Here is a 9,831-nt window from a genome sequence, read left to right on the forward strand (position 1 = left end):
CCACAAGAGTGAAGACTAGTAGAGTCTCGTCTTTTGTCATTCTTTGCTCCTTTTTCACTCAATGATTCCTTCGAATTTGCCGACCAAAAATTCTATATGTCTATTCTATCTATGATATTTCTATATATATAGAATATGATATCTAATATGACATCCGATTTGTCAAAGGGATTGGATTGGTGACTTACCCATTCAGTGACTTTGGCACTGGACGTTCCAAAAACGGGTACTATCGGATCGGGTGAATTAGAGAATAGACAGAGGTCCGTTGGCATTTCAGCCTTTCTTCTCCTTTCAGGGCCTATCCGAAAGAGAATCCAGTACCTCTTGGTCCTGAATATCAGAATAGGACGAACGAACCGGCCTCCGCGGATATCTTTGCTTCGGAACAAAACCCTGCAATCAAATAGATTGTCCCAAGGGCGCCATATTCTAGGAGCCCAAGTTATGCTATTGAAAATTCGTTCCTCTAGCAGTTCCGGTTTGAGCATTCCGTTCCCTTTTTCAAACTCCACTTCTTTTCATATAGCAATCCCTGATCAAAGAGAGAACAATATCCATTTCAAAACATTTCTAACAGATTCCTTAGTTCGGACCGACGAAGTAATGTCACTCGACTATTATCAACCTGACTGCAATCTTTTTCTGTCGGTAAGGATTGCACCAGAGCACCTTCTACTTCTAATAGGCCATGAACTATAGATAGAGAAGAATCATTCTGAGCGAGTACATAAGAAGCGATCCACTTTTTTTCATCGGTTCCAGGGGAAGACCAAAGATCTTGCGCGGCAGGTCCGCCAGAAAAACTCAAAAGAGAAAGAAGTCTCGTTAATCTCTTCATGCTCGTTCCAAGTTCGAAGTACCTTTTGGCCAAAGAAAAACCCGCTTCCTGACACGATTGCCTCTTTATCTTTATATAGATAGATTCTATGGGGTTATTACTTAGTAAGTCTATTTTGTACAAGAGCCCCTCCTATCTGATAGAAAAGGGTCCCATGATCCCGAGCCGATCTTACCTTGGCTCGCAAACCCCAAGTTTGTCTATGAAGAGCTAATCTAATTGTATTTTTTTCTAGAATGGATTTCTTATGTGGAATACTAATGGATAGGGCTTCGTTGCTAAGTGCTACAAGATCTAGTGCACTGGAACTCGTGGTTATGGACCCGAATCCTTTAGTATGGAACATTGTCTTTTCCAAGTAAAAACCCCTAGTATATGAAAGAATGAAAAGGTGCTTTCGTTCTTGTGGAATAAGAAGCCCTCGTACCTTAATGAAAGGAAAATCGTAATTTTTCGTTAGGTATTTGACCAAATAGGATCGTCCAGTTCCTACAGAACCTATCACTAAAATACCCGATAGGGCTAAGCGGAACGAAAAGGGTTTTCCATGAGATGGTAAATGAAAACGATTAGTCCCACACGAGGTTTGGGAATAAGTGATTGTCTGATAATGAGCAAGGAATATACGTCTTTCTGCTAAAGAGGATCTATTAAACTCATAATTCATTAGATCCTTGTTATCAATGCCAACTAGGTATCATAAGTAAATGGATCCCGGTTGTTCAATCCTTTGATAACCAAGGTCATTCTTTGCTAAAGAGAAATGATCACTATGAGTCAGACTCAATAGAATTGGATCCATTCCAAATAGCGAGAATTAGGATTCTTGATCCCTCTCAATCTCTCTTTCAATTCGAGGATCCAGAGAGGTGTTTTCATAGTCATCTCCGAATATTTGCCATCTCGGAATATTTTCGATTTCATTTTTCTATGATATGTCTTTCTATATGAAAATTGGTTATTTACGATGTACGATGATCCCTGTTAAGCATCCATGGCTGAATGGTTAAAGCGCCCAACTCATAATTGGTAAATTTGCGGGTTCAATTCCTGCTGGATGCACACGAACGGGAACATTCCATAAGTCTATTGGAACTGGCTCTCTATCCATGGAATCTCATCCATCATCCATACATAACGAATTGGTATGGTATATTCATACCATAACATAAGAACAATAAGAACTCGAATTCTTATCGATACTGGAACTCAGAGCATAGGAGGGAAAGTCGATTTATGGATGGAATCAAATACGCAGTATTTACAGAAAAAAGTCTTCGTTTATTGGGAAAGAATCAATATACTTTTAATGTCGAATCGGGATTCACTAAGACAGAAATAAAGCATTGGGTCGAACTCTTCTTTGGTGTTAAGGTGGTAGCTGTGAATAGCCATCGACTACCTGGAAAAGGTAGAAGAATAGGACCTATTCTGGGCCATACAATGCATTACAGACGTATGATCATTACCCTTCAACCGGGTTATTCTATTCCACTTCTAGATAGAGAAAAAAACTAAAGGAGAATACTTAATAATACGGCGAAACATTTATACAAAACACCTATCCCGAGCACACGCAAGGGAACCGTAGACAGGCAAGTGAAATCCAATCCACGAAATAATTTGATCCATGGACGGCACCGTTGTGGTAAAGGTCGTAATTCCAGAGGAATCATTACCGCAAGGCATAGAGGGGGAGGTCATAAGCGCCTATACCGTAAAATAGATTTTCGACGGAATCAAAAAGACATATCTGGTAGAATCGTAACCATAGAATACGACCCTAATCGAAATGCATACATTTGTCTCATACACTATGGGGATGGTGAGAAGAGATATATTTTACATCCCAGAGGGGCTATAATTGGAGATACTATTGTTTCTGGTACAAAAGTTCCTATATCAATGGGAAATGCCCTACCTTTGAGTGCGGTTTGAACTATTGATTTACGTAATTGGAAGTAACCAATTAGGTTTACGACGAAACCTAGAAATCGATCACTGATCCAATTTGACTACCTCTACGGGATAGACCTCAACAGAAAACTGTTGAGTAACGGCAGCAAGTGATTGAGTTCAGTAGTTCCTCATAGAAAATTATTGGCTCTAGAGATATGGTAATATGGAGAAGACAAAATTGTTTGAAGCACGCACAGAACCGGAAGCGCCCCTTGTTTCAAAGAGAGGAGGACGGGTTATTCACATTTAATTTGATGGTCAGAGGCAAATTGAAAGCTAAGCAGTGGTAATTAAGACCCCCGGGGGAAAATAGGGATGTCTCCTACGTTACCCATAATATGTGGAAGTATCGACGTAATTTCATAGAGTCATTCGATCTGAATGCTACATGAAGAACATAAGCCAGATGACGGAACGCAGAGACCTAGGATGTAGAAGATCATAACATGAGCGATTCGGCAGATTTGGATTCCTTTCCTATATATCCACTCATGTGGTACTTCATCATATGATTCATATAAGATCCATCTGTCTAGAGATCGTCATATACATCTAGAAAGCCGTATGCTTTGGAAGAAGCTTGTACAGTTTGGGAAGGGGTTTTTTGAGAGAAAAGAAGAATCTACTTCAACCGATATGCCCTTAGGCACGGCCATGCATAACATAGAAATCACACGTGGAAGGGGTGGGCAATTAGCTAGAGCAGCAGGTGCTGTAGCGAAACTCATTGCAAAAGAGGGTAAATCGGCCACTTTAAGATTACCATCTGGGGAGGTCCGTTTAGTATCCCAAAACTGCTTAGCAACAGTCGGACAAGTGGGTAATGTTGGGGTGAACCAAAAAAGTTTGGGTAGAGCCGGATCTAAGTGTTGGCTAGGTAAACGCCCCGTAGTAAGAGGGGTAGTTATGAACCCTGTGGACCACCCCCATGGGGGCGGTGAAGGGAAAGCTCCCATTGGTAGAAAAAAACCCACAACCCCTTGGGGTTATCCTGCGCTTGGAAGAAGAACTAGGAAAAGGAAAAAATATAGCGATAGTTTTATTCTTCGTCGCCGTAAGTAAATACGTAACTAGGAATATGGAAAATTGCATTTTTGGAATTTGCAATAATGCGATGGGCGAACGACGGGAATTGAACCCGCGCATGGTGGATTCACAATCCACTGCCTTGATCCACTTGGCTACATCCGCCCCTTATCCAGCTAAAGGATTTTTTTCTTTTTTCCATTGATCATTATTCTATTTATTCTGACCTCCGTACTTCGATCGAGATATTGGACATAGAATGCCACTCTTTAAAAAGGAAAAAAGGAGTAATCAGCTGTGACACGAAAAAAAACGAATCCTTTTGTAGCTCATCATTTATTGGCAAAGATAGAAAAGGTCAATATGAAGGAGGAGAAAGAAACAATAGTAACGTGGTCCCGGGCATCTAGCATTCTACCCACAATGGTTGGCCATACAATCGCGATTCATAATGGAAAGGAACATATACCTATTTACATAACAAATCCTATGGTAGGTCGCAAATTGGGGGAATTCGTGCCTACTCGGCATTTCACGAGTTATGAAAATGCAAGAAAGGATACTAAATCTCGTCGTTAACTGAATTCTGAATAGAAAGATTAAGAAGAAAAAAAGATTCAAAATAAAGACAGAAATACCCAATATCTTGCTAGAACAAGATATTGGGTATTTCTGTCTTCAAAAATTCTTATATGTTAGCAGAAAAACCTTATCCATTAATAGATGGAACTTCAACAGCAGCTAAGTCTAGAGGGAAGTTGTGAGCATTACGTTCGTGCATTACTTCCATACCAAGGTTAGCACGGTTGATGATATCAGCCCAAGTATTAATAACGCGACCTTGACTATCAACTACAGATTGGTTGAAATTGAAACCATTTAGGTTGAAAGCCATAGTACTAATACCTAAAGCAGTGAACCAGATTCCTACTACAGGCCAAGCAGCCAAGAAGAAGTGTAAAGAACGAGAGTTGTTGAAACTAGCATATTGGAAGATTAATCGGCCAAAATAACCATGAGCAGCCACAATATTATAAGTTTCTTCCTCTTGACCAAATTTGTAACCCTCATTAGCGGATTCATTTTCAGTAGTTTCCCTGATCAAACTAGAGGTTACCAAGGAACCATGCATAGCACTGAATAGGGAACCGCCGAATACACCAGCTACACCTAACATGTGGAATGGATGCATAAGGATGTTGTGCTCTGCCTGGAATACAATCATAAAGTTGAAAGTACCAGAGATTCCTAAAGGCATACCATCAGAAAAGCTTCCTTGACCAATAGGGTAAATCAAGAAAACAGCAGTAGCAGCTGCAACAGGAGCTGAATATGCAACAGCAATCCAAGGACGCATACCCAGACGGAAACTAAGTTCCCACTCACGACCCATATAACAAGCTACACCAAGTAAGAAGTGTAGAACAATTAGCTCATAAGGACCACCATTGTATAACCACTCATCAACAGATGCAGCTTCCCAAATTGGGTAAAAGTGCAATCCGATCGCCGCAGAAGTAGGGATAATAGCACCAGAGATAATATTGTTTCCATAAAGTAAAGAACCAGAAACAGGCTCACGAATACCATCAATATCTACTGGAGGGGCAGCGATGAAGGCGATAATAAATACAGAAGTTGCGGTCAATAAGGTAGGGATCATCAAAACACCGAACCATCCGATGTAAAGACGATTTTCAGTGCTAGTTATCCAGTTGCAGAAGCGACCCCACAGGCTTGTACTTTCGCGTCTCTCTAAAATTGCAGTCATGGTAAGATCTTGGTTTATTCAAATTGCAAGGACTCCCAAGCACACGTATTAACTAGAATATAGATAATAGAAGGCTTGTTATTTAACAGTATAACATAGACTATATACCAATGTCAACCAAGTCAGCCCAAAGATTAGCTATCCATATAACTAAATTAACCAAACCAATAATTTTGTATTTGTAAATGAAGTGAGTCAAAGTGAAAAACTTTGATGGGTCTTTTCTATATGGGTTGCCCGGGACTCGAACCCGGAACTAGTCGGATGGAGTAGATAATTCTTCCTTGTTACAATAGAGAAAAATCCCTCCCCAAATCGTGCTTGCATTTTTCATTGCACACGACTTTCCCTATGTAGAAATAGCCAATTTCTATTCCAAAGAGGAAGTTCTACTAATTTTTTTAATTAGTAAGTTGATTCACCTACTCTTTATTATAATAAAAAGAACATTTCAGAATGAAAAATAGAAAAGTTTTTTCTTGATCATTTATCAACCCTTTCCTGTTTCTTAATTTCGTCTAATGATTAATTAAGAGGGTTGACCAGGTCATTGATACGTATAATATCCAAATACCAAATACGCTCAGTGTGTGATCCACAGAAAGAAAAAAGAGTTGTTTTGGTGAACATCAAAGAAAAAACTTGCTCTTCTTCCATAAAAAATTCTTCTAAAAATGCCGAACCCAATCGTTGCATAAAAGTTCGTACCGTGCTTTTATGTTTACGAGCTAAAGTTCTAGCACATGAAAGTCGAAGTATATACTTTAGTCGATACAAAGTCCGTTTTTTCGAAGATCCACTATGATAATGAAAAAGATTTCTACATATCCGACCAAATCGATCAAGAATATCCCAATCTGATAAATCTGTCCAAATGGGTTTACTAATAGGATGCCCCGATCCAGTACAAAATTGAGCTTTTGATAAGTATCCTATGAGGAGAGTAGCGGGGACTATGGTATCGAATTTTTTCATTCGAGTATCTATTAGAAATGAATTCTCCAGCATTTGATTCCTTACTAACAAAGAACTTTTTTGTACACTTGAAAGGTACCCCATAAAATCGAAGCAAGAGTTTGCTAATTGGTTTATATGGATTCTTCGCGGCTGAGTCCAAAAACAGAAATAATATTGCCAGAAATTGATAAGGTAGCATTTCCATTTCTTCTTCAAAAAAAAAGTGCCTTTTGATGCAAGAATTGCCTTTCCTTGATATCGAACATAATGCATAAGAGGATCCATAAAGAACCATAGGGTTTTCCGAGAAAAACCAGGGTACATTATCCCAAAATGTTCCATCTTCCTAGAAAAGTGGATTCGTTCCAGAAAAGTTCCAGAAGATGCTAATGGTAAGCAAGAAGATTGTTTACGAAGAAACAACAAAAAAAATTCATATTCTGATACATAAGAGTTATATAGGAATTGAAATAGTCTTTTATTTTCTTTTTGAAAAAAAAAAATGGATTTCATTGAAGTAATAAAACTATTCCAATTCGAATAATAGTTGAGAAAGAATCGCAATAAATGCAAAGATGGAACATCTTGGATACGGTATTGAAGGAGTTGAACCAGGATTTCCAAATGGATAGGATAGGGTATTTCTATATGTGATAGATAATCCAAATGCAAAAATTTGTCTTCTAAAAAGGGAAATATTGAATGAATAGAGCGTAAATTCTGAAACTTTGGTATTTCTTTTTCTTTCAGACAAAAAAATTCCCGTAGCGAGAATGGGATTTCCACAACGATCGCAAACCCTTCAGATAGAATCTGAGAATAAAACTCAGAATAAAAATAATTTTTGTAATCCAATAATCGATCTTGGTTAGGATGATTAACCGAGTTATCCAAAAAATTCTGCTGATACATTCGAATAATTAAACGTTTCACAAGTAGTGAACTAAATTTCTTGTTATTACAACTAACAACTATTTCCACAGGTTCAGAACCATTTAATCCATAATGGTGGGCAAATGCATAAATATATTCCTGAAAGAGAAGTGGGTAGACAAAGTATTGTTGACGAGATTTATGTTTTTCTGAATACCCTTCGAATTTTTCCATTTGTATTTCTACTTGAATCAGAGAGAAGAAGCATTTCTCGGTTTATCGAATGATGATACATAGTGCAATATGGTCAGAACAGGGTGTTGCATTTTTAATACAAACCCTGGAAAGAAAGGGAGTCTAATCCACAGATCTTTTTCTGCTCCTTTTCTACCCAATTAGTTTATGTTTGTTCTAATTAAAAAAAAAGAACAGAACAAGTTTTTTATTTTTGCAGGCCAATCGCTCTTTTGACTTTGGAATACAGCCTCTTTATCAATATACTGCTTCTTTTACACATTCAATCCATAACATCCCTTATTCAATCCATAATCAAGAATAATTAGGATTTCTAAAAAAAAAAAGAAAAAATAAAGGGTCCACTCATAGGAAAACCCAACCTTTCCCCGCATCCGGCACTAATCTATTTTTAACGTCTAATTAGAGCGGGGAATCATTCCAATTAGGAAGTTCAGCTCGTTGCTTTTTATTTTACCAGAATTGGAGCCAGGCTCTATCCATTTATTCATTAGACCCAGAAAATCGTAATTTTGGATTCCATTCAAAAAAGATTGATTTTATTACGACATGCTATTTTTTCCATTCATTACCTTTGAGGATCAGTCGTGGTCTTCTAGACTCTACCAAGAGTCTGGACGAATTTGTTGTTTCATCCAAATGTGTAAAAGATCATAGTCGCACTTAAAAGCCGAGTACTCTACCATTGAGTTAGCAACCCAGATAAAAAAAGGATCTTAGATACGATCGAAATCCAAAAATCAATGGAATTACACCGCGCGCTTCTGTCAAAACATTGAACTAGCAAGACATCAAAAGATTTTTTTTATCGACCATGAAAAACACTCAAATGCCAAAACGAACTGGTCCGGTGAAATTCCACTAAAGTAAAGTTAAAAAAAGAGCGACCCTAATCACGATGGCCAAATTCTCCTTATTTTTAGCGATTTTTATTAACAAAAAATATATATTATAAAAAATATATATTATATTGTATGAGAATACATGCAAGAGGAACACCCTTATCATTTGAGCGAAGTGTAGGCGGAAAAATTGAATATGGAGTGAGGATAAAGAGACCCATCTATCTACAAATTCTATTTGTTCAATAGACCTTTGTCAATGGAAATACAATGGTAAGAAAACAAATTAGATAGAAAAAGTAAATAAAATAGGGGCTTATGTTGGATTGGCACGATATAATATAAATCCAAATAGGATTAAAAAAGAGGTAAATTGTGTCTAAATAATTAGACAACTAGGAATACTAATAATCTTCTCCTATCCTATTTTTTGATTCATTTAGTTCTTCAATTAACTCAAAGTTCTTTCTTTTTCTTTAAAGAATTCTGCCTTCCTTAAAATATCATAAACAGTTCTTGTTGGTTGAGCACCCTTTTCAAGGAAATAGAGAATAGCTGGAACATTTAAACAAGTTTGATTCTTTATCGGATCATAAAAACCTACTTTTTGAAGATCTCTTCCTTCTCTTCGAGATCGAACATCAATTGCAACGATTCGATAGACAGCTTATTGGGATAGATGTAGATAAACAACGCCCCCCCCTAGAAACGTATATGAGGTTTTCTCCTCATACGGCTCGAGAAAATGATTCGAATTTCTGTCGATAATAATAGAAATTAGACTATGACGTGCATTAATTTCCTTACAGAAAAAACAAATTTCATTTATACTCATGACTCAAGTGGGCTAATTTTGCCTGACAAACTTCGAAGGCAAAATCCTTCCAAAATTTTTGAGTCGTCTTTAAACTCTTTTCTTTGTCTCATTTCGAACGAATTGACTTTTATTCCTTATTCTAATCCAACTCTGTTGTTGAGACAATTGAAAATTGTGTTTACTTGTTCTGGAATCCTTTATCTTTGATTTGTGAAATCCTTGGGTTTAGACATTACTTCGGGAATTCCTATTTTTTTCTTTCAAAAGAGTAGCAACATACCCTTTTTTCTTATTTCCTTCGATAAAGCATTTATCTCTTCTATAGAAATCTAATAAGAGGGATTGATTCTGATATACTTTTATTGGACTTTCTTCTTATTTTAACCTTTCGATTTATTTCTATATTAAGGATAGACTGACAAAGTTGGCCTAATTTATTAGTTTTCACTAACCCTAGATTCTTTCCCTTGATAAAAAAAATTCTGTCCTC

This window comes from Triticum urartu, unplaced genomic scaffold (assembly GCF_056163025.1).
Source record: "Triticum urartu cultivar PI428250 unplaced genomic scaffold, HENAU_Tu73 scaffold1, whole genome shotgun sequence".
Lineage (NCBI taxonomy): Eukaryota > Viridiplantae > Streptophyta > Magnoliopsida > Poales > Poaceae > Triticum > Triticum urartu.